Below are 23,564 nucleotides of genomic sequence, written 5' to 3' on the forward strand. Positions count from 1 at the left end.
GACTGAAACTCCTTCCAGGATCATCTCACCCTGCGGGTATGCCCAGAGTAATATTTTGACAGCGTAGAATTGTAGATAAACTGATGCTTAAGTAAAATAATATCTTCTCAGTTTTAAATGCAAAAGAAATAAATATAATTATTCTTATATTCTGACATTCTTATTTTTGCAAGAATATCATGGACAAAACTAGAATTTCTGAGAAGTCTTTATAATTTATTTATGGCAAAGAATATTTGACCTTGAAAAATTGGGCTATGTGGTGATTGTGGTGTAAATTTTTCTTTGTCATGGATTATAATAACATTCTCAAACTCTTGGGATCCCACTGATTATTTTTTTTCCCCTAAACCCCCTGGGTGCCAAGACTTACTGCTTGAAAAGCAGTGGTGGATATAAATGTCAAACAACAATAAACAAAAAAACAAGAGGATTTTTTTTTTGCTTATGTATATTCATTAGGTCAAGCAGTCAACTGCTTAATGTAGAAAACTACTTTTTAAGTTAACTTTGTTGATAATTTAAGTGGATGTTGAATGATGTAGATATAAGTGGCTGAGTAAATTCTTGAGAATGTTTAAGAAAAACTTACTATCCTGGTAAGAGAATTTTCTTTTTCATTATCATTATTGGGATACCAAACACTCTCACAATTTAAAATGTAATCATTTAAGTAAGACTACCTGGACATTAAGTCTGCTAAGCCTTCATAGCTGATGCTCACTGCATGCCAAAGGCAGGTATAGTGGGTTTTTTTGGTAGGTTTTTTTTTCATATCTAACTTATAAGCTGCTTTCAAGAGACTAGGTGGTGAACAGGAAATATAATAATATGTGCTTGCAGTCCAAAAGGCCAACCACATCCTGGGCTACATCAAAAGAGGAGTGACCAGCAGGTCTAGGGAGGTGATTCTCCTGCTCTACTCTGCCCTTGTGAGACTCCCCCCCCTGGAATAATGTGTCCAAGTCTGGGGTCCTCAGCATAAAAGAGATGTGGACCTCTTGAAACAGGTCCAGAGAATGTCCATGAAGATGATGAGAGGATGGAACACTTCTCCTACAATGACAAGCTGAGGGGGTTGGTGTTCTTCAGCCTGGAGAAGATATTATGGCCTTCCAATACTTAGATGGTGTTGCAGGCAGGTAGAAAAATTTTAAAAGAAAGGCCTCATAAAATCAGGCCTTCTCTGTTAAATGGCCTGTCATTTTTTCTAAGTGTAGCTAGCACTTTGCGAGTTTCCATTTGAAAACAATCCTGGTATGAATCATTTGTTAATATAGCAGTCTATTCCTCAGTAAAAACAACTAGCACCTGCATAAAAAATTAAATCTATCCCATGAGAATCAGTGCAGAAAATATGTAAACAGTTTAAGAATAGAGAGATTTGATGGACAAGTAAAATACCTTTTACTAGTCAATAGAGTAATTGGCAAGGAAGTTATTAACCAATTAAAGTTGCACTGAGGTCTGTAAAAACTGAAAAAATGAGTTGTGTGAATAAATAGGAGGTTTTTTGGATGAAAAAAATAGAGTCTTGCATGATTCATTCTGATGGATTTGACTTATAAAAAACAGGAAGAACAACTTTTGGCATGGGTGAGTAATGATAGGGCAAGGAAGAATGGTTTTAAACTAAAAGAGGAGAGATTTGCCAACTGCATACAAAATCCTAATTACATGTACTGATCAATATAAATCCAACAGTACACTAGAAAAATTTTGCAGTGATTTTTTTTAATTCTAAGAGTAATATTTGCTACCTGAAGATTTCAATCAAAATCCACAACCTTTTATAAAATATAGTGCATCCAACTGCAGTATGTATAGAATACAGTTGGAGAAAGTCATGACATGGATATAGAAACATCCAATTTATTTGGTTTAGCTGAATGTAATTTTTAGATTTGTTTCAGAATAATTTTATTCATATTTATTTCTGAAATCAAAGATGATATTGCAAAACAAAATTTCCAAAAACATCAATTTTTAAATATAAGAGGATCATACTTCCAAATGTGAACATTGGATATTATAGCTATTTCTTTGCAGTGCAGCTCCTTGGCACAAATGAGAATTTGTCACTGGTGCTATTTACTGAATCATTGTATTTTTGTTGTGAAACAGAGGTAAAACTTTTTCAGCCTCATCTGTTCTGTGACGGGTAATATAAATGGTACTACTCTGACCTTTTTAGTATTCTGTAATTTGATTCGCTTGCCATTCCTATCTTCTTCTGCTTTGTGACCTCAGCAACCTGTGACTAGAATGGACACTCAGTCAAAACACAGAATACTGAAAAGGTCACAGAAGTAGAATTTACTGCATCTGCTTCTCAGGACACACTGAGCAATAAAGTAGTGGTACCTGGTTCTGATCATTTATTTCCAAGAGGGCTGAAAGAGAGGTAATCTAGTGCCCTTGCGATAACACCTCTGACAGGAAAAGTTCTGCCTGCACCTATATGCATGCTCTCATGGTGATTAGCAATCTAGTCAGGACACACACTGCGTTAATTTCTTTCTATTTAAAATGGCAATAAATTCAATAAAGCATATTTTAGAAATTTACTGGCTTTTAAATTATTTTTCTTCTTCAGTTCAGTTGAGAAGATAAGTAAATGAGGTGGGAATTTTGCAGTCTATTAAAGAGAGTTTATCAGGATGGAAAAAATCATTGTGCAGCTAATGTAAAATGTTCAAAGTGCACAAAACATTCCTGAAATTTTTTTTCAGTCTCAGGTACTCACATTTGCAATGCCTTGTCTTTTAATACATTGTGTTTCATAATTCTATTCAAAATGTATTTCTTTGAAGGAATACATAACTAATGGTCTCTTACAGTGTTTTCCCATGTAAGCATGAATGGTTTCTTCTCTTAAGTGTAATCCTCCTTCCCCAAATTCCATAGTGTTTACTAAATTAAGGTGTTCAGCTCTCCAGAACTGCAAGCAGGAAAAAATTAAGCCTGAGAAACCTGCCTAATGAATAATCTGTGACTAAGTCAATATTTGAGTCAAAGATTCTCCACTTTTGTATGGTAAACCCATAGACACTATAGCACTGTTTTATTAGCTGGGAAAAATATGAGAGTTTATTAGTTTTGAATATGCAGACTGTGCATTATGTATTCTGGATATTTTGGTTTTAGAAATAAAACAATAAGTGCAGCTGTCAACTGGATATACATTTATGTTAGGCAGCTGTGTTGTGGTCAATAAGAACTCAATACTCTAAAATATTAGCTACATATGGATGTAAAATTGGTTGGAAAAACAATAAAGAGGTGATATGAATGGTATTTTTAATGAATAGATGATTTGAAGTGTTTCTCAGTGCAAAGGTCCAGCCTGTGCCTCTAAGAGTAAGTAAGGTGTAAGTGCATCCCTGGGCTGTGTCTATAGCAGCTGGCAGCAATTCTTTGCTTTCTGCAAGGCATGTACCAGTCCTCATTCTATGGTCATCCAGACATACTGGAGCACCAGTAACCTCCCAGTAACCAGTAACCTCTCAGTCCCTGCATTTCTTTCCAAGGAAGTATGTGGAAGGAGAATTTCCACTGAGGTCTCATTGCCACACTGGGAAGGATGTGACCAGGAAACCCACTTAATTAAAGAGCATGCAGGAGTTGGAGGGGTAAATCCTGAGCAGAACTAAGAGCTAGCTTGATTCTACAACTTTATTATTTGATGAGAAAAAACAGTTTTGAAAATGTGCCAAAATTCAGATAATTTTGAAGGTAGTAGGAGTCTTCCCATTCACTTTAGCAATATGGAAGCGGGTATCAGGGGGATGACAATTTCTTTCTTTTCACAAGACTGCTAGGCATATCAATTGCAACTGAAGGAAAACTTGCTTGACAGGACATATGTGACCCTATTACTGTCTCCCAAAATACCAAGTATGGCAGCCTATTAACTCTGTTTTCAACCTGTCATACACAGAGAAAATAATGGCTGTTTCTCTATTTTAGTTTTTTGTTAAATTGATTATTTGTTAGCTTGAAGTCACATATGTTATTTTTAAAGTGATGAAGAATCCTCATTTAATATATTAACCTAATGGATTGTATGCAAATAGAAGCACCTTTAAAATTATTTCTGAATATATGTATATAAAGGGAAGGGATGATGACTATATCTAGCTGGTAATGTTCAATTAGCTTTTTTGAAGATACTTTTTGCCTGAATTGCAGTACATCTGTTCCTCTGACAGTCAATCTTTTCCAAAGACCTTTTGATTTTAGGGTTAAATCCCAATATAATTTAACAGAGGTGTCAAGCAAATTTCAAGATTGGTAAAAATTAATATTGAAAAGAAGAAATTAGTATCCTCATTGACAGAGAACGCAATGTCTGTCCCTGCAAGTCTGGCTCACCATGCACAAATCAACTGGTAAACGCATAGCTTAGAAAGGGACAAAGCATATCACAGGGGGATGCTTTGGGGAATCTGAGAAACATACATAATTCCTATATGAAATTATAGAATTAGCCCTTAGCCTTTCCATAGCTTGGGATATTTCAAGTGGGGGCATAATGTACAGCATTCATTAGGAAAAAAAAAATCCTTAATTTAACTATTCAAGTAACAACCATTTTACTTCCCACCTTGTATCTGACTTTTTTTTTTTTTGGCTACCAGAATATGAAAATATATACCAAAAATAACCATCATTTTTTTCTTCTCATCCCATTTCAACAGATGTCAGCTGATAGTCGCTCCATCATACAAAAGATACTGAGCTATATCAACTTTTGTTCGAGTCTAAGTTTTTTATGTTATTTTCTTTTGTACCTGAAAGAAAGAGGTTAAATCCCTATGTTTCTGTTGCCATTTCTTTGCCACCTGTGAAAAGAAACCTGGAAAAACAAACCCAGTTGTCTTCCTGACCTAAAAAAAAATCCTTATGATTGTTCGCTCTTGTTCCCAGCTCCTATTCAGAGCAGGAATAGAAGATGATTTTGACTCTTTATAGTAAATATATACAATAAAGTCAAATTAATATGTTAAAGTGCTAAGAAAGTGAACAGTTCTTGGACATTGGAACTTGATTGTTTATGCTGTTTAGCTGTTGGGAAAATCCCTTGTATGGCTGTGTCTTGGACCAGCTAACACTGAGCATGGCTGGAAAATGGTAAGGAAAAGAGAATTTAATAGTATAGACAGAGTCCATCCATGCCCAGCTGTCTTCAGTGCCAGGAAATGATGCCAAATATGTTTAATTTACCACTCTAGTCACAGTCTAAGTACTGGACTAAAAATAAATACATTCTCTGAATATTTTAATCATGCAGCAATTTTTACTTACTACCTCAAATTACTTTCATGCTACAAAACCTTCTATCTCAAATTCAGGCTCACCATTTTCTAGAAGAGACAGAAAGCAATATCATACAGCTTTCTGTCCTCACAGGTGTTGCTGATGCTGAGAATCTACTCCAGACCTCTTATTCAGGAAGGTTACATAAAGAAGCTAGGAATTTTAACTGCTTGTGAGTAGAAAGGGTGTGCTGATGAGAGCAGCCCTGAGGCAAAAGACTTGAAGCTGTTGGTTGATAAGAAGCTTGACATGAGCCAGAAATGTGTGCTGGCGGCCCAGAAAGCCAACTGTGTCCTGGGCTGCATCCAAAGTGTGGCCAGCGGGTGGAGAGAGGTGATTTTCATCTTCTACTCTGCTCTCAGTAACACACTAAAATCCTTTCTCCTTAAGTTGTGTTGCTTTCCAGCCTAGGTATGCATTTTTATGGAAGGGAATGGCAGCTAACAAACTGGCCTGAGAGAAAGTTCCTTTCTTTTGTGTTGTTCACTGGAGTACATTCACATTCCAGTCCAGCTATAGCATCCACTTGTGGGATACAACCACTGCTGTCTTTGACAAAAACCTGTGATTTATTAAAAAGAATAATTTCTTCTGTTTTCCTTTAAAAGTTCATTTTGTTCACTCGTTATTATATATCAAACAATGCTTGGAAAAGGATTGCAGTCTTTAGAGTAAGCTTAATGAAAAATGCTATTCTGTAACTGGAGGGAGTAATGGTGGAGCATATGTGATCTTTCTGTAGAAAACAGACTAAAGATATTGACCTTTATGTTTTTCAAGAATGTAATTTTCAATCAAAGTAATTTATTATAGTAGTTCTGTATCAACAGATTATTTTTATGCTAAAATTTTGTTTTTCTAGGGTTGAAGTTCTTCATTACAATATGTGGAAGCAAAGCAGTCCATATGTTCCGAAAGTGAAACAGACAAATGGAAAACTGTGATGTAACCTGTTAATGTTTTCAACACAACAAGCATCCTGCCTTGCGCAAGGATGTTCTAAGACTCCCTCAGCAGTTTTGTGCATGATTTTGAGGATGTAACACAAGAAGGGAAGCTAATCCTATGGTGGAAAATTGAGCAAAAATTAATCTTGAGCAGGCATACAGGAGAATAATACAAGATATGGCAAATGGACTTTTCTGTGGTAAAAAAAAAAATAGGTAAAACAAGTTTCTGCAAGCTGGAAGAAATCAGCTGGAGCTGTGTTTCATCAGGATATATAGCAAAACAATGTGGATAAAACTTGTCATTTGCTTTAAGACACAGGTTGATGAAGTTCATTAAGACCACAATCAGAGTTCAAAACACCAGTTTTATTATTAATAGATCTGTAATGTTTCTTTTGGATTTCTCTATCAGTTCATATCTTGTAATGAAGGGCAGGAAAATGTTACTCTTCCAATTATAATATTATTTTAATTGGAAAAAATTCAGGCAAAAAAAGAAAGCTGTTATGAAACCTCTCTTATACATGGACTGCTCTTAATGTCCTTATATCAACACAAACATTCTTATTTACTTCTGTGAAAGCAAACTCAGATGAAAGGTGAATTTGCAATAGCTCTAGGTTAAAGACAACCTTTTCAAACCAGAATGTCTAAATGCAGGCGCCGAAACACCTAACAGAAAGTTATAGCAGTGGCCAGCATTACTTCGTTGACATTTAAGTTTGAATATTTTCCTTTATGTGACTTGTTCATACTGACACTACTGATCTGAAACATAGCTGAAAAATCTTGATTTTTTGTCATTTCATAGGAGCTGCATTGTGTCATTATACAGTCAAATTCTGAAAGTTTTTATGCACTTGTGAAAGTCTACGCTTCTGTCACACCATTGAGAGCACAGTCACTGACATGGAAGTAAACCAAAAAACTCCACTGCATTAATAATAGGGGACAATAATTAGGAATGCTGCTTCATTTTAATTATAGTGAGCTGCTTGCATCTAGAAGGAAGTTAGAACAAAAATACAGTCTTTGAGTTAGATTCACAGAAAGAATATATCAGCAACTTACAATGGAAAGTGCTCATCTTCTACTCCGTGGAAACTCCTAACCAAATGCCAATTATAATTGATTGTCTAGGCAGTGTATGCCACTACTCTTAAAACAGAATGAGCTACCTTTTTGCCTACAGCTAAGAATCCAACATTCTGAAAATCCTTTATATATTTTCCCAAAAGAAAATTTGTAAGGTTTTACACTTGACAAGTATTTTATGTTCTTACTTTCTCAGTAATATATGTTTTCCTCAGTTTTATAATGAACAACTTATCCAAAAATGAACAGTTCATTATGAAAAGTGTAATTGCTTTATTGTGATACAGAAAGAAGGTCATTGTTATTAAAGTAGTTGTGGTTACCTGGAAGGTAATTCATTCTCAAAAACTAGCATTAAAAGGAAGATAGTTTTTCTTTTGTAATACATTTACAAACAGTTTTAAAGATAGCATTTCAATAAAATAAATTATTCTAGTTTTTATTAATGGGGAATAAAATGTCAGCATAATTATCATGTAGATTATGGGGATTATATCCTCAAACCTTCCCATATAACTGTTTTCATATTCTTTCCTGCTTTGTCATATCGGCAGACTTCGGCTTTGTACTCTAGAGAGCAATTTTAATAATTGGACTCAATGATCTTGGAGGTCTTTTCCAGTCTTAGCAGTTCTATGATTCTATGAAATGCTCTAAATGACAGAAAATTACATTTTCCCTATACAATAGAAATTAGTGAAAAAATGTCCTATCTATGTGTGCATATATACTTTTGAATCATTACATTCTGATGTTCTCTTGTAGCCTGCCTGGTAACTTTGCATAAGAACTGACAGGAAAACAGCTAGTATATCCCAAAACACTGCAATGTCAAAGAAAACATAAATTAATCAGCAAGTCAAATTGTTACATTAATTAAAATCTGAGTATAGAGTAATTATTGTTTATCCATTGTTTCAGAAATTACTTTTGTTTTCTTTGTAAAAATTTAAAAATAGAATAGTGCTTTTGAGCTGCTATAAATTGGCATAGCTTTATTGATTTAAGGTGATTTGCACCTGATTTACATTTCCTCAAAACCCAGCCCACTTCTGCACCTGCTGTCACGGATCAATATGCATTCACTCTCCACAGATGAGGACAGCAAGAGACAATGCAAATTCTGTTTTCGTTATATTCACTGTGCCACAGTGGGACAGAAAGAGAGACAGAGAGGATATAATTTTTTTTAATATTTAATTTGAAGAAAGAAACAAATTTAAAACTGCCAATACTCTAAAGAGTTAATGAGCATATGCTGCTCATAGTCAGTCACTGTAAAGATCGGTTCATTTCTTTCCACTGAGTTTAACTGGACTATAAAGGAAAGTAATGGAAAATTTTGAAATCCCTCACTAGTAGTCATATTTTTTCCCATCTGAAGCATTGTAAATCTGTTTAGTTTTTCTCCTCATACATGCTATGCTTTACAAAATAATAATGCACTCAGTAATTGGTTTCTGTTTGTTAAAAATGGATGTGTATAAAATCCCACATGAATTATGTGTTAAAGGAGAATTGCTTTTCAATTCAATCATCTCAGACATTAGCTGCTGTAAAATACCAGCCTGAGGTAGAAACTGAATACAAGTAATGAAGTTTTAGGCCTACGGATTTCAGAGCCTCAACTTTACCCCAAAATTGAACATCCATTTTTTGTCTGAATTGAGACACTATGGAAGTTCCAGGCTCAGAATTTCTTCATGTAAGAAATTTAAGAAATTAGCAACTTTGTGTAAGTATGATAGATAAACGAACCTTAATGTACCTGAATTAGTCAGTCTTTGCAAATACGAGAGAAGAAATGTATGGTGAGGAGAAAACCTAAATCACTCATCTGTAAAGTGTGCCCACACACAAACACTCAGATACATGCACAGAGTTTGTGAGCACAGATGTACATGCACAAATATACTACATGAAGTGCCGTCAGCCCCCCAATTTCCTAAATTTAGAACCACATTACCCAACTTGAATTGTTCATTCTATTTCTGCAGACTAACTTTGACAAAATACACAATTTTTGCAAATTCTTTTACTTACTTACTAACCTCTAGGCCCTTAAAATTAATTTGCATATGCTTTAAATATTCATTGGGTCTATATTAGGTAATAATATATTTACCTTATGTTCTCTTTTTTATGATATAATAACAAAATAATTCAGTTTGAAATATTACCTGATTTTACTCTGCCATGGTTGCATATCTAATAGTTTGAAATATAAAAAGTTATTTCCACATTTTTCTGCGATTATTAGTTTAAGTCATCCTTAAAATAATTCTTTTACCCCATTACAATATTATTTTATGTGCTGTTCCTTAGAAATGTAAAAGTACAGATTTCTTTTGCAGTTCTAGCATTCTTTTGCCCACCTTTCATGGAATGATAGAATAGTTTAGATTGGAAGGAACACTTAAGGTTATCTAGTTCCAACTCTGCGCCATGGGACAGGAACACTTTCCAGCTGCTCAGAGCTCCAGCCAGCCAGGCCTTGAACACTTTCAGGGGTGGGACATCCCCAGCTTCTCTGGACAACCTATTTCTGCATCTCACCACCTTCAAAATAAAGAATTCCTTCCTAATACCTAATCTAGATCTGCTTTTTTTCAGTTTTAAGACATTACCCCTTGTCCAGTCACTCATTTGTCCCCAAACGCGTGGCTCCAGGGGGAACCATGTAGATGTACACATACTGTTCACAGTGGCAGTAGTCACAGATGTACAGAAACAAAACTGACATAGCTTGTATTCATAGCCAGCAGGGAGACCTGCATATACTCTCCCAATTGGAAAGTTGCTGCCTGTGCACTAGGCTGCCTTTTGTCAGGCCTTATTATGTTTCAGCAGTGCACAATCGTTTCATGTCATACAAATATGAATAATTGAAACAAATGTAATTATTCTTCTCTCTTTTTATTTCTTGTTCAGTGTATATAATAACTTATTAATGATTTTTTTTGTCATAAAAATACAATTTAGACTGAACTATTTCTTGTTGAGGCAACTGTTGTAGGCTGGTTCAGAGTGACTGATTCATGAAGCGGATGTATGATAGTCAAGATTTTTAACATCTTGTTGAAAGATAGTGTGAAATAGGCTGAGCAATAACACTGAAGACAAGAAGAAAACCAATATAGCTAATTGTCAGCTACTTCTGCAATAGTAATTTATATAACCATAAATCTGATGAAGGCACAAAAAGTGCCACTCTGCACTTCTCTGTCAGCACTGGAAGAGAGCTCACCAAGCAGTGTTAATAAAAGAGTCTGGGCCACTCATAAATGTACCTCTAAGGTTACATTTGTCCAGTCTGTCACTTCAGACTGCCCATAATTTGCAGGTTTTTGATATTTTCATTATTTTTTTAAAAAACAGAACCACAACAGCAATTTTGGGGAGAGATTATAATTAACAGCAGTAAACATTCAGTACATGGGAAAAAAAGCCCTGAAAAGTCAATAAATTGAAGAAAACATGGGTAACATTTAAGAGAAGATGACTCTGCTTCATGGCAGTATAATTCTATATCTAGGACACAGAAGCAGGTCTCCAGTTCTATCTCTGACCTTCAGGTAAATCATATGCCTCTATTTTATCTGTCACTGAATACCAATCTTCCCTTTGAAAAAGAAATTGGTTTTATGTAGCATGTTTGCACTGTGGTGACCACAGTCAAAGTATGAGTTCAGCCCAGGCCTCTGAGCATTGCATGAATAATAATAGGATCACATTCATAATTTGGAATACAGTTTCATCATTTGAGAATTTTAGAGGTACTTTTTGAAGACAGAGAATAAAACAGAATTATACAAAATAATACCTATAATACTCTATTATAAATTGCAAATTTGATGCAGAAATTATTGTGCACAGTTCTGTGTCCCGTGATGTTAGTACAAGCAATCAGAAATTTTTCTTCAGGCATTAAAACCAATGAATCACTGAATAGTAATGTGACAGGCTTTATTTCCTATACTTCAAATTAAATTCAAATTGCTTTAGATTTTTTTTAATATCATAAATGCAATCTTAATATGATATTTCTTGCAATATGGCCAAGCTAATGCCTAAGGAGAAATCTCTTTCTTTAAAAGCTCATTTCCCTTAGAGAGCTCAATTTTTCATGTTTAACATTAAATTAACTTGAGCTTTTGTGCCATTTTTTTCTGTTCTTAAACCAATCAACATTAATCTGCATAACCAGCCCCCTGAATAAATATAATATCCAAGTTTTAATAGGGCATCGTTTGGTATATTGAGAATGCTTAACCAATTCCAGTTGGGAAGTGAAATGGTTAAGTCAATTGACTTATTGCAATTTCACCCAGACTTCTTTATCTGTAGTATGAGACTTTGTAGAGCAATACACATCTTCAGCTTCAATCTGCTATCCCCTGGAATTTATTAAGAACATTCTGGTGAATAATTATTTCCCCCTTTCTTATTTTTTAAACTTCTTATCTAAAAGAATCAGGGTTTTCCCATAACTTCTATCCAGCATATAACTCCAATACTTTGTGTTTTTCTAGGTACATCTGCGTTTATATTGTCATTCATCATGGCAGAGATATGTGGAAATAGCTCCATATTTCATTTTGTTGTATCAGTGCAGTAGTAATGGGAACATCTTTGACTCAATTCCCTAGTTTAATGGAATTGTAGAAACCCTCTATCTCAAGGTTTCAAAACTCACTTCATGCTCACAATAATTCTCAGGCTTGATGATGCCAGCCAGTTTTTATTCCTCTATTCAGAATAAAATATAACTACAAATTCAAGGCTTTTAATGCTGTGCATATCACCTGTAGTCTGGTAATTTGGGCACTGAAGTTCTTTGTCATCTTTATGCATTTGAGATGTTCCCGTGTTGAAGCACCAAGGGAAATATGTATTTTTAAGGCAAGTAATTTACTTAGAAGTATGTGAATTGCATATTGGGATTTAATAGTAATTTAGAAAGTATCAGAGTAATAGATCAAAATAGGAGTGCATATGAAATAACAGACTAGAAGAGAAATTATCCAGAGTTAAAAATAGGAAGTTTTTTGTAATGTGAGGCAAGAAGACCAGAAAAAAAAAAAAAAGCTACTAAATTTGCTACAATTAGAAAACCGGTAGATGCTCTTGCAAATGCCATATGGAAACCCTGGGAACATTCAGAAATTTTTAAATGCTGTTAAGTTGGTTTGGTCCTGTGCTTTGAAAGGACACCACCAACTTAAAATGGATGACTTATTTGATTTTTTTCATGCAGCATCAATTTTTCTTGGAATAAAGATGGTGTTGCTTATCTATCCATCTGCAATCTGTACTGAGTCCCTTTATTGAAAAGATTTTATCCTTCTGTGGGGAGGACAACAGACACCTCTAGGGTAATATTCTAGGAATTTATCTCTGATTAACAGTGCAACCAGCAAGGAAGCTGGTAAAACAGAAAAGTAGCATAAAATTTCTTATGCAGAAAGAAGGCACTTGCTGTAAAGGTCTTGCTTCTGGGTCATCTGAAATACTTGACAAATTACAAGAGCTGTTGGTATCACCTGGCACTTGGTCATCCCATGTATATTTCATCAGGCTTTAAATGGACATCTCTTAGTGTAGAGAGGTTCCTAAATTAGCTGAAACCTAATCAGAAATCCATCTGGTACAATCTCACAATAAGTTGCTAGGTGTGATTGATAAAGATAATATTATGTGTTTCTGCAGGGCATTATTAGTGCTTTTCTTGCATGTTTTCGAAAATGAAACATGACTCATCTGTACACCAAAGCACTGGGCCAGCCCTATTATGCTAATAGTCTTGCTGCTTAGATGACCCAGGAAAATGCATACTTTTAGCAGCTCAGTATGTTCTATCAATCACCTGGCTGCACACTGAGGAAGAGAAATGAGGAAAAAACCCTCACAAACTCCAGACCCTTTTACTGGAGACTAAAAATGTCTTACTGCATCAGCTGGAACCAGATATATCACGATTATCTGATCATCAAAAACCTTGTAAAGGAACTAAGTAATTAATGCTTTACTAGGAAAAATAATCTTCAAATATTAATACCTGGAATAACTATAGGCATGTTCAGCATTCAGATCAGAATGCTTTTGTGACTATTTTTTCATGTAAATCCCTAGTTTCTTTCAAGCCAATGAGAATATTCCCTTGAAGCAAAGAGTTTTAAATGACCTGTTGAACAATCTTTATAAAAATAAAGAGAACATAAAGGCTGAGAGTGAGCCATGGGATCAGTCTAGCATGGAGAGTGACTCAGCTGCCCAAATCTTGTTTCTTCTGCTCTCATTCATATGATTTTCTAGGGAAAGAGCAGAAAGAGGTATGAATGCTTCCATTAAAGTCCTGCAAAACTGGTCATATTTCCTTCACTGCTTTGCTAACATTACACAGCCCTTCTAATTGCAAACCCTGTAAGAATCATAATGAAAAAATGATCTCTTCTTTCCTCTTCTTGGAAAAAGGATCTTATAGAAGTCTCTGGTTTTCATATTTAATGATATATTTGGAGAAGCATCATTTGCCTTCTGGTTTGTAAGTCATGGTTTGAAGCTTTTTGTGGCAACATCTTTCAAAAGGAAAAGATGAGATTTCAATGAATTTTCATTTGGAAAGAGCTGGAGAAGTGACCAAGCTGTAAGAAGTTTGTAAACAGAAGGAAGAAGCTGTTGGGAATTTTCACATGCTTTATCTCATGGTTTCATGTGGTTAATTTTGTATTTCCAATATACCAATTGACCCAGCAAGGTTCATATTCTTGATTACTTTTCTATTATCTTAACCAGAGAATGTTAGAGGGGAATTCACATTTATGTCTTTTATACTGGGTCTGCAGATTATCTTGAACACTTAGATAATTCCGTTTGATGTGTAAATATATTCTTCAGCCTATTTGGCTGCATTACTGATTCTTTAAAGCTTCTCTGTTATTATTTGTTCACGATTATATAAATGTTCTAGTGTTTTTTTTTTTCTTTTTATTTTCATTAATTGTCACACAGTTTCTCAAAATTAAAATTTGTGGCGTTCAGCTTTTCTTCGCCCCAGTACCGGGCAGCTTGGGGTGTCCAGCTAGCACGCTGCACTAGGCAAGACTGGGGTCGCCGCGTGTGTGCGGAGCTCTACGTCTGAGCCTCCGCGTGGGTCTGCCGTGCCATAGCCAGACGCTGAGGCAAGACAAAGGGTGAGAGAAGGCGCACTTTCCCTGCGTGGCTGAGAACTCTTTATTCCCACATGGCTGCAGCAGTGGACAATGCAGCTGTTCCCGAGCCCGCATGGGCAAAGTGGTGCTGGGGCACAGGGAACAGGGGATTAAATAGGGGGTGGGCCGACAGGGGCGGAAGCCCCCCTTGCCCAATGGGGACAGACAACAGGGGAGTGACCCAGAACACAGCAGCCTATAGGAACATAACAGGGGTGTGTACAGGGTTCTGGGACGAATGGGATTACAGAGGTGGGGTGATTGATACAGAATATTCTGAGGGGGAGTGGTTACAAGATTGACATATGTAAGCTCCTGTAGCAGACAGCTCGGAGCAAACCATTATGAGGGGGAAATAGGGGTACATAGAACCGATCTAACTAACATTTATTAAATTCCCTAACTGAATCAACCCGGGATGCAACAAAAATTGTAACCCACTAGAGGTGTTCAATTGTGCAGTCACTGTTGTCTTAGCAAGAAGAGAAAAATAAGGTTTATTCTTGGTTAAATTTGTAAAGACTTTTGATGTGAAAGACTTATTAGTGCACAGATTGTTAAGAAAACAGTTCTTTTCAAACTAACTACCCTGAGTGGTCCTGTATGACTTTCTGAGGTAGGGGAGGGGGCAGAGTGCTAAAGGTCTCACCTGTGCTTTCACTCCCCCTCTAAGGATGGCAACAACTGCCTTTGAACCAAGTGGAGCAAATGAAGCATTAGATAAGAATGCAGGGATGAACAACTTACTGGATTTATTCTTCAGAGACAGCCTAGGGATGGAGGTGAGTTTTACAGGCTGATTCTATAGCACTGGGCCAGGTCTCTTCCAGGAGAGGCTGTATGATTGAGGATATGCCTCTACTTCCATGACATCTTAATTTTCTGAGGATGTGGATAGGGTGGTATAAAAATAAGAGCTGTACATCCTTTAGTGATTCAGTCACCTTATGTTAGATTTCAACAGCTTCGGTTGGCAAGTCCCCCTGCCTTTTTTTTTTTTTTTTTTTTTTTGCACATGATCACCAGTGCAAAGGCTTTTGGTGGTAACATGTACTTCCTGAGTTCCCATGGATGTACAGTTATTTATACCACATAGGGTAACATACCTTTTTTTTTTTTTGAAAAGGTCTCCTGACTTCACACAATGTTCATCTACCCACTGCATAGGTTACTGGATCCTCTCAGCTCCTCACACACTCATGGGTTTGAAGAATCAGGTTCCACTCGAGCTGATGCATAAGCATCATGAAAACAGAGACTGCTTCTTCCCAAGAGGTGAGAGAGTGTGGAGAGGACAGTGTCACAGCTTAGGAACAAACCAACCACTTCCAACAGAATTCAGAGCTGCATACAGACAGCGTGGGGACCTTTTTGTATTTGCATATCTGTGCAAAGCCATCAAACATTTCTTGTACAGAAAGTGTAACAGCTAGATTATCGTGAGTTGAATTTGTATTCCCTCTCCACAACAAACAATAATACTTTTTAAATATTTGATTGGAGGCTATTTTAACTTAGTTGCTTTTCTTATGAAATTATGATTGTTGATGTCCCTCACACTCCCTCCTCTGCTTTATTCTTATGTCTTATTTCACATGAGCCTGTCATCAGGGAAGCAGGTCTACCCTGCACGCATATTTTTTAATGGCAACATTTCTGGCAAAAGCTAAATGTCAAGATGTGCTGCAGTTGTATAGCCAGTTGTGCGACATCCTCACAGCTAGCAAATACAATGATAACTCATTCAGCTTTAAGGGATTTGAATCAGACCTTCAACTCATGAAAATCAATGCCTTTCTACCACAACTGAAGGAACTATGACTATTTACCCTCTTGGCAGCCCCTAGATTTCTGTAATAGATTTGACATTTACGTTTTAAGCATAATAAATACATAAAAGTGTCCTTAACTCTGCTAGAATGTTTCAGTATCATGTAGGGGTCGCAATGCTCATGCCCTAAATCAGGAAAACAATTAACCACTAGACTTTTTGAGGTCATCCATGAGCAGGAAAATAATTAGGTCTAGATCCTCACAGATAAAAAATTAGCTGCCAAAATGCACAGATGGAATTTTAAAATAATGCTTAATAAGGTGAGATGCCTAACTCATATTGATTCCTTTGAAAATCTGACCTTTAGAGCTGAATTTTAAGATTTCCCATTATGGTTTAAGAGGGTGTGAAAACTTAAGTATGCGCTTGAATGAGTTTCTTTTAGGAAGACTCTTCCACAGACAAAACTGAAATATAGAGCAAGACATGGCAAAGGCAGCCTGAATCAAGAGGGATTTTGTTGGTGTGTTTTGTGTGGCAGCAGTCTGAACAATGCCCTTTTCCAATTAAGATTAGTTCAGGAGGAGCAGGTTTCGAATGAGTTATTTCAGGCACATACATATGTAATTCCAAGAGAAAAATATCTACCCCTGGCCGTGGTTTGTGAAGCAAGATGGATTGCTAGTCCCTCAATAAAACCCAGTCCCGTCTTCTTTGTTATGCTTATCTTCTGCTCTTATACCCTGTGACACCCTGCAGTGGAGGCACTAAGTATTCATGGTGATGTAAATAGAAAAGGAAGGTAGAAAGACAGAGTATAAATTCTCAGAAATTCAGGATAAATTAACTTAGGTATGTGGGGAGAAGGAAATTCACAGTTTAACAGACTGTTATAATGGATTTTGTGGCCTAGAATCAACTGACATTGCTGCATTGTTCTTTAAATTGACAGCATGGAGCAAAGGATGGCTTTTTGCTGGTATAAAAATTTTTGATTTAAATGTCCACCATGCTTCTCTGAAATCACTGACGATCGGGATATCTTTTTTTCAGTCCTGTGTATCTTTTTGTTCTCATTTTAGAGAGACCACCCAGAAATAATAGTACAGGGCTGTGCAAGCACAAATGAAAAGATTTTTGGATGGTAGGAATATGAATGAGACACTCTGTTTAGTATGTACTACCTCTTATGCAAACAAATAGATCTGAAAATTTCTAGCCACCATTTCTGAGAAATGAATAAAAATGGAGGAATGCAACCATAATTTTCAGTGAATGAAAAGAAAAATAAATTAATTTGGCTAGTGGGATTTTGTTTGGGGTTATTTTATTTGTTTTGATTTGAGACTTTTTTTGGGTTTTTTTAGCATCTGAGGTTCCAGATCTATCTTCAGTTCAGAGATTTGTTGCATTCAAGTAAAGACCTCATAACAACAAATTACATTTTTATAATAAACTAAAATCAGCTGAAGAATAAAATATATAAAAAGTACTTTGCAATTTATTAGTAAAACCTCAGTTTTATGGAATAAGTAAATTTTCTCTAATTTGTGTCTCTAGAAGGATATAAAGACTATATTTGTACATAGTGTCTATTATACTTAAAAAAAAATTTCTTTATCCCCAGATGTTGGCAGTTTACCTGGAATATCTGTAAATCCACACGCTATTAAGTTTCCAAAAACATGCATGAGGGAGTTAGCTTCTAAATCCTGCCAAAATGGGGCTGATATTTGTTCAAGTTGATCCTTTAAACTACAAACAAGATGGGAACCATACAGTGCACAGTGTGGTTTTGTATTTGATTCATTTTCTACATTTGTGGAAAGCATGGAACTTTTTTGCAAGCTGGTAAAGTAAGTGATTAAGACAATACAGACTTTGCAAATGCCATACTGAAGGTGCTAAAACATCTTGGAAGTACATTTGCATCTTATTATTCACATTTCTGCTTTGTCTGCAAAGAGTGCAGAAGAATTTACTTTCAAAAGAAATATAAAAACAAAAGAAATGCCATTATACCTATTTCTGCTTTGTAAAACTTCAATAGAATTATTTTGACCTTAACACGTGACTAAGAAGTTTGGAATGATATGAATTTTCTGTCCAATAAAGTTTACCTTTATGGATTTTTATGGATTGAAAGATTTATATTTTACTAACTTGTTCCTCTGAAAAGAAACCATGTTCATTGGTTTGGCTATTTCTTGCATGTATTTGAAATGTTCCCCCGGTATTGCAGATTACCTATCAAAGACCCTTTCACACGTTACACATTCTTATTACTTGTATTGTCACTGTGAATTGTGAGGAGAAAGTGTATCAAAAATTCTTTTTGAAAGAATGTGGACGGAAAGTGAAAGGAATTAGAAAATAAGGCAGGCTCTGGTACCTTTACTGCTTATAGTGAAACACATAAACATGGTACTTTTGATGGAATTCTAATGCAGATTTATTACTGGAATCTGCACCTTGCTGTAAAATGTAGTCAAAAGAACAAATAAAGAGCAGTGCATAGAAAGTAAAGATGTCAGATAGTAAAATGTCTCTTTTTAAATGCCTGTCTTTTTCACAAGCTTTTTTATGAACTTTTTATGAAGTTTCTAGAGCAGACCAAAATAATTAGGGAAAAATGACCTTGGGGTTTATGCTGTGTTCAGAACAGTGACTTGTCCAATCACTGTAGGAAAGGGTGGCAGATTGTGATTGATGTTTTCAGAAGAACTACAAAGTGAAGTGTATGAATGGTACCTTAGGTTTCTAACCATGTATGACAAATGTGAGCACTGTGAGAAGCTCTTTATCCCCAAATGCTGTGAAAGCACATAACAAATTTCATATGGATGAGCCTATGAGTAGACTACCTAAAGAGCTAATCTAAAATCTCATTTTCAGAATTGATTCTGGTGTTTCAAAAGAGAAATATCCCTGAATATAGATCTTATATCAGGAGGATTAGGACGTCAGTGATTAATATGAATTTCATTTTTAGACACGTCGTGGGATTTCTATGGCATATATAAAACACTGAACTTGTTGAACAGCACGTCCCATTTCAATTACAGTTTTAATGAAGAAATTACTTTTACAAGGAAAAACTCTCATGGGCTTAATATTACAAAAAGCTGATTCTTCCTCTATTCCCCTCTGTCCCCTTTAAATCAGGTACATTTGGTTGTTCTTGATAAAACAATAACATATTCATTATCCTGCCTGGCTGTACTATTTTATAATGAAGCAAACCAGCTCTTGTCTCTTTTATGCTTATTTACCCCTCTACAGCTTCACCAGCACCTTGGGAAAGAGAACAGTTTGAGTGAAGTCTAGTGACAGGCTTTAAAAAAAAGTTAGTAGTTACCTAATTCCCATCCCAGGTCAAAGGGCTTTGAGTATCCTGTCAGCCTTTTAGCTGACATTTAATTTTAAAGGGATTTGTGTATATGACACTCACAGAATACACAGAACCAGTAAGGTTGAAAGGGACCACTGGAGGTCATCTGGTCCAACCTCCCTACACAAGCAAAATCCCACACAGAGCGCTCAGGATTTTGTCCAGACAGCTTTTGAATATCTTCAGCCAGGGAGACTTCACAACATCTCAGGACAATCTGTTCCAGTGTCACCTGCACAGCAAAGTCCTCTCTCGTATTTTGGTGAAACTTCCTGAGCATAATTTTCTGCCTGTTGCCTCTGCCCTATTGCTTGGCACCACTGAGAAGAGTCTACCTCCATCCTCTTCTCTCAGTATTTTCCAGGCTAAACAAGACAAGTTCCCTCAGATTTTTGTCATAAATGAAGTGTTTCAGTCTCCAATCATCTTCATATGCATATGTTAGCAAATCAAGAATCTCCCTGTCTCTTGTACTGAGAAACACAGAACTGGACACAATGCTCCAGGAGCAGAAGGAAAGGTTCACCTTCTCCACCTTCCAGAAATACTGTTCCTAATACATTTGAGGATACCACTGGTCTTCTTGGTCAGGTTGGGCTGAGTGAAGTGTTTCTACAGCTCTTGAATGGCAAGAAGGAAAATACCTAGCAGCAGTCCAAAAAAACACATAGCACCAGGTGGTGATTGCCAGAATCACCACCAACCCCTCTGATTTTCTTCCAGAGTCATGCTATGTTAATTTAGCCCTAACAATTTTTAAAAACCTCTCTATTGTTGACTGAGACTTTACAGAGCAGTACTAATTTGTTAATGCTCTTTATGCAGGCTGCAGGTGGCCCCCAAAGGAGGGGGTGGAACTTCTAGTCAAGTTTATGCACACTGATAAATAATTTCAGAACAAAAAAAGATTTCATAATAATTATAGTAACCTATATTCCAGTCACTTGTACCTTTTTTTAAGTTGCAATTTATAAGATAATCAGACCTACCTTTGATTTATACCTATGAAACTTAAAGTCTGATTTCTAAATTAGTCTGGAAATTGTTTGGCTGAGAAAGGCATTACTGGGCATAAAGCATTTTCCCTCATCTCTTACCTTATGTATGTAGTGTGAAAACTGACATGAAATACAAAACATAAATTTTCATTCTGTTGTTTTCCATTCATAGTAATTCCATGCATAAATACTCTTCATTATTACTTGACCCATCTACATTTGAACCCTCCGTTTTTTCAATTAAGATGTAAGCAAAGATGGAAGATGTTTTCAGCTATGGGAAATGTTATCACAAAGTCATCAGTTTTCTTCCTGATGAATTGTCCACTAAATTCTTTGAATATAGCAACATGAAGGTTTGAGATCAATTGATTGACTATTTTAAGCTTTGTGCCACTGTCTGAAATTTTGAACTCTCATCTTCCTTCAAAATCAGAATGAGCATGTTTGAGTGAAAAATCTCTCTTTGTGAAATATTAATGGTAAGAACATAGTACACATTTATGAAAGTGATAAAGGCCAAGTTCCTGTGGTTAAAAAAGTATTGAAACTTGCAGTCATCATTTCATAAATGGTGCCAGTGTTTGAATGTCATTCACCAGGGAGTTATGATTCACATCTCTTTTCAATACAGTTTGCTCTGTTGGCAACATAAGAAACCTGTGGACCCGCAGGAGTTCTTTCACATAATGCACTGAAATTGCCTTTGAAAACACGTGCACAAGGTGCACACAAATGGTCTTTTATTTTGCAGTTGTGGATCAGATGAAAATGTAGAATGGATGCCATATAAATTCTTAGAAAATAAACTAAACATGTCCCTGGTCTTCTTTTTAAATATCAATAGCAATTTTATTTTAATGTAATGACTAAATAATTAAAATAAAATAAAAAATATAATAATATTTTATATGATAATTAAATAAGATACAAGAGATTAGAATTGGTTCAAAGTAACCACCTCTGTTCTTGACTATGTAAGGATTTCTCTTGACAGAGATTTTCTGTCTTTCCTAGAACAGAGAAGCTATTGAAATACATAATTTTTATTTGGCTAGAGGACATTTTTTTCTTCCAAAGCAGTTATGAAACTGTGTTTCTGTTTAATCCTCTGGGCTTGTTTTTGATTCTGGGTTACATCATGCAGCATCTTCTCTAATCTCTCCCTATGGGTGCCCCTAGTATGTTGTGGGGATCACAAAAATCCATTGCAGGACTGCAGTGGATTCTGTGGGCTGAAGATGCTTGACTCATAAACTCCTACTGGTGCTTTCTTGTTCAGGTTCTGTTACTCATTTTTGTTAGTCTTAGAATGGATTAAGAATGGATTATGGGCTCACAATAAATTAGGGAGTTAAAACAGTCTATGGCTCTTTAGCGTAACTTTAGTTTGACCAACTCATTCATGAGATTAATCTACTTTTATAAATAGCATTTAATGTGGTCACTGTGTCTCAGATGTGTATTCAAAGAGTCCCAAAAGTTTTTTATTTGTTTCTTTCTCATTTTTAAATATTATCTAAAGCCTTTGAGCTTCTGGGTTTGATATAACTGTATGCATTTCAGGTGTTTTTTCAACAGTCTCTGGGGTTCTGAAAATATTTTCCATGCTCCTTTAATGGTGACATGTCTCTGTAAGTTTTCCTCGAAAACAACCTGTACAAAATAATTGCTCCATCTTCGGTCTCATACAACTTCTGACAATGTGTAAATGTTCAGAAAGCAATTAGTAGTCAAGTTTGGCAGGAAGGAAGGAGTAGAGCCTACTGTTGACTACATAAACAGATAAAGTCAACTGTTTGAGTTTGCTGAAGCTTATGGAAGCATCTCGTCTCACAAATAGACACGCTTAAATTTGTATTCGATGTTAACATAGACATTCATTGTTATTCCTTCTTGTAGGAACATTAAATCAGCCTTGAAACTTGTCAGAAAAATTTATTGACCCTAGCCTGAAGATTCAGGTGGGATGCTTTTGACTCTGGAAATATATTTCATATCAACATTTAATATGATATTATCATTTTGATACCTTTCTATTCATTGAGTTTATGATAAAACCTTTTTATTATAAGCCCTTCATCCAAGTGCTGACCAAAAAAAAAAAAAAAAGTAAAATAGATAGAATCTTAAAAATACTCTTACTAAAATAAAATAGTTTTAATAATATGGTTTTAAATCAGGTCTTCAGACATTTGTGATGTGCTTCTTCAAATTTTGCCACTTATCTTGTCAATACCACACAATCTACCTAATTTAATTTCTGATCTGACTGCAGATAAATTGCTTTTTCCTTACAACTTTACAATTATAAAACTTTACAATTATACATGTATACAAATATACCTACACACCTTTTAAAGCAATCATATGCTGTTTTGACTTTGAAAAAGAGGCTTACTGAAAAAATTAATAGCCATACTGAGTCAACATTAAAAAAAAACATAAAATGCAATACAAAAATATCAATTTTAGTCTGGATTATCTGGATTTGATGACTAATGTGTTGAATGGAAGCTGCTGTTATATAAAAAATACTGTAATCATTGAGATAGAATAAAAACAGATGGAAAGAGTTCCTGTAAAGAACAGATAGAAGAATGTTGTTGAAGATTTCAGAAAGGACAAATGTTTGATGGCAAGATATCCTGGAGTATTGCTGTTTTTCTTGAGAATAAAGAAAGTTATTTCAGCTCTGTAATAACATTTGAATCACATGTTTGCTGAATATGTTTGTGAAGCAAATAATTTTATACCCTCTACATTTGGTCAGCCATCAGGGTAAGTCAGCTGACCCTCTGTGGATATTATAATTTTTTTTGCTTA

Source organism: Anomalospiza imberbis, chromosome 1, assembly GCF_031753505.1.
Source record: "Anomalospiza imberbis isolate Cuckoo-Finch-1a 21T00152 chromosome 1, ASM3175350v1, whole genome shotgun sequence".
NCBI classification, from domain to species: domain Eukaryota; kingdom Metazoa; phylum Chordata; class Aves; order Passeriformes; family Viduidae; genus Anomalospiza; species Anomalospiza imberbis.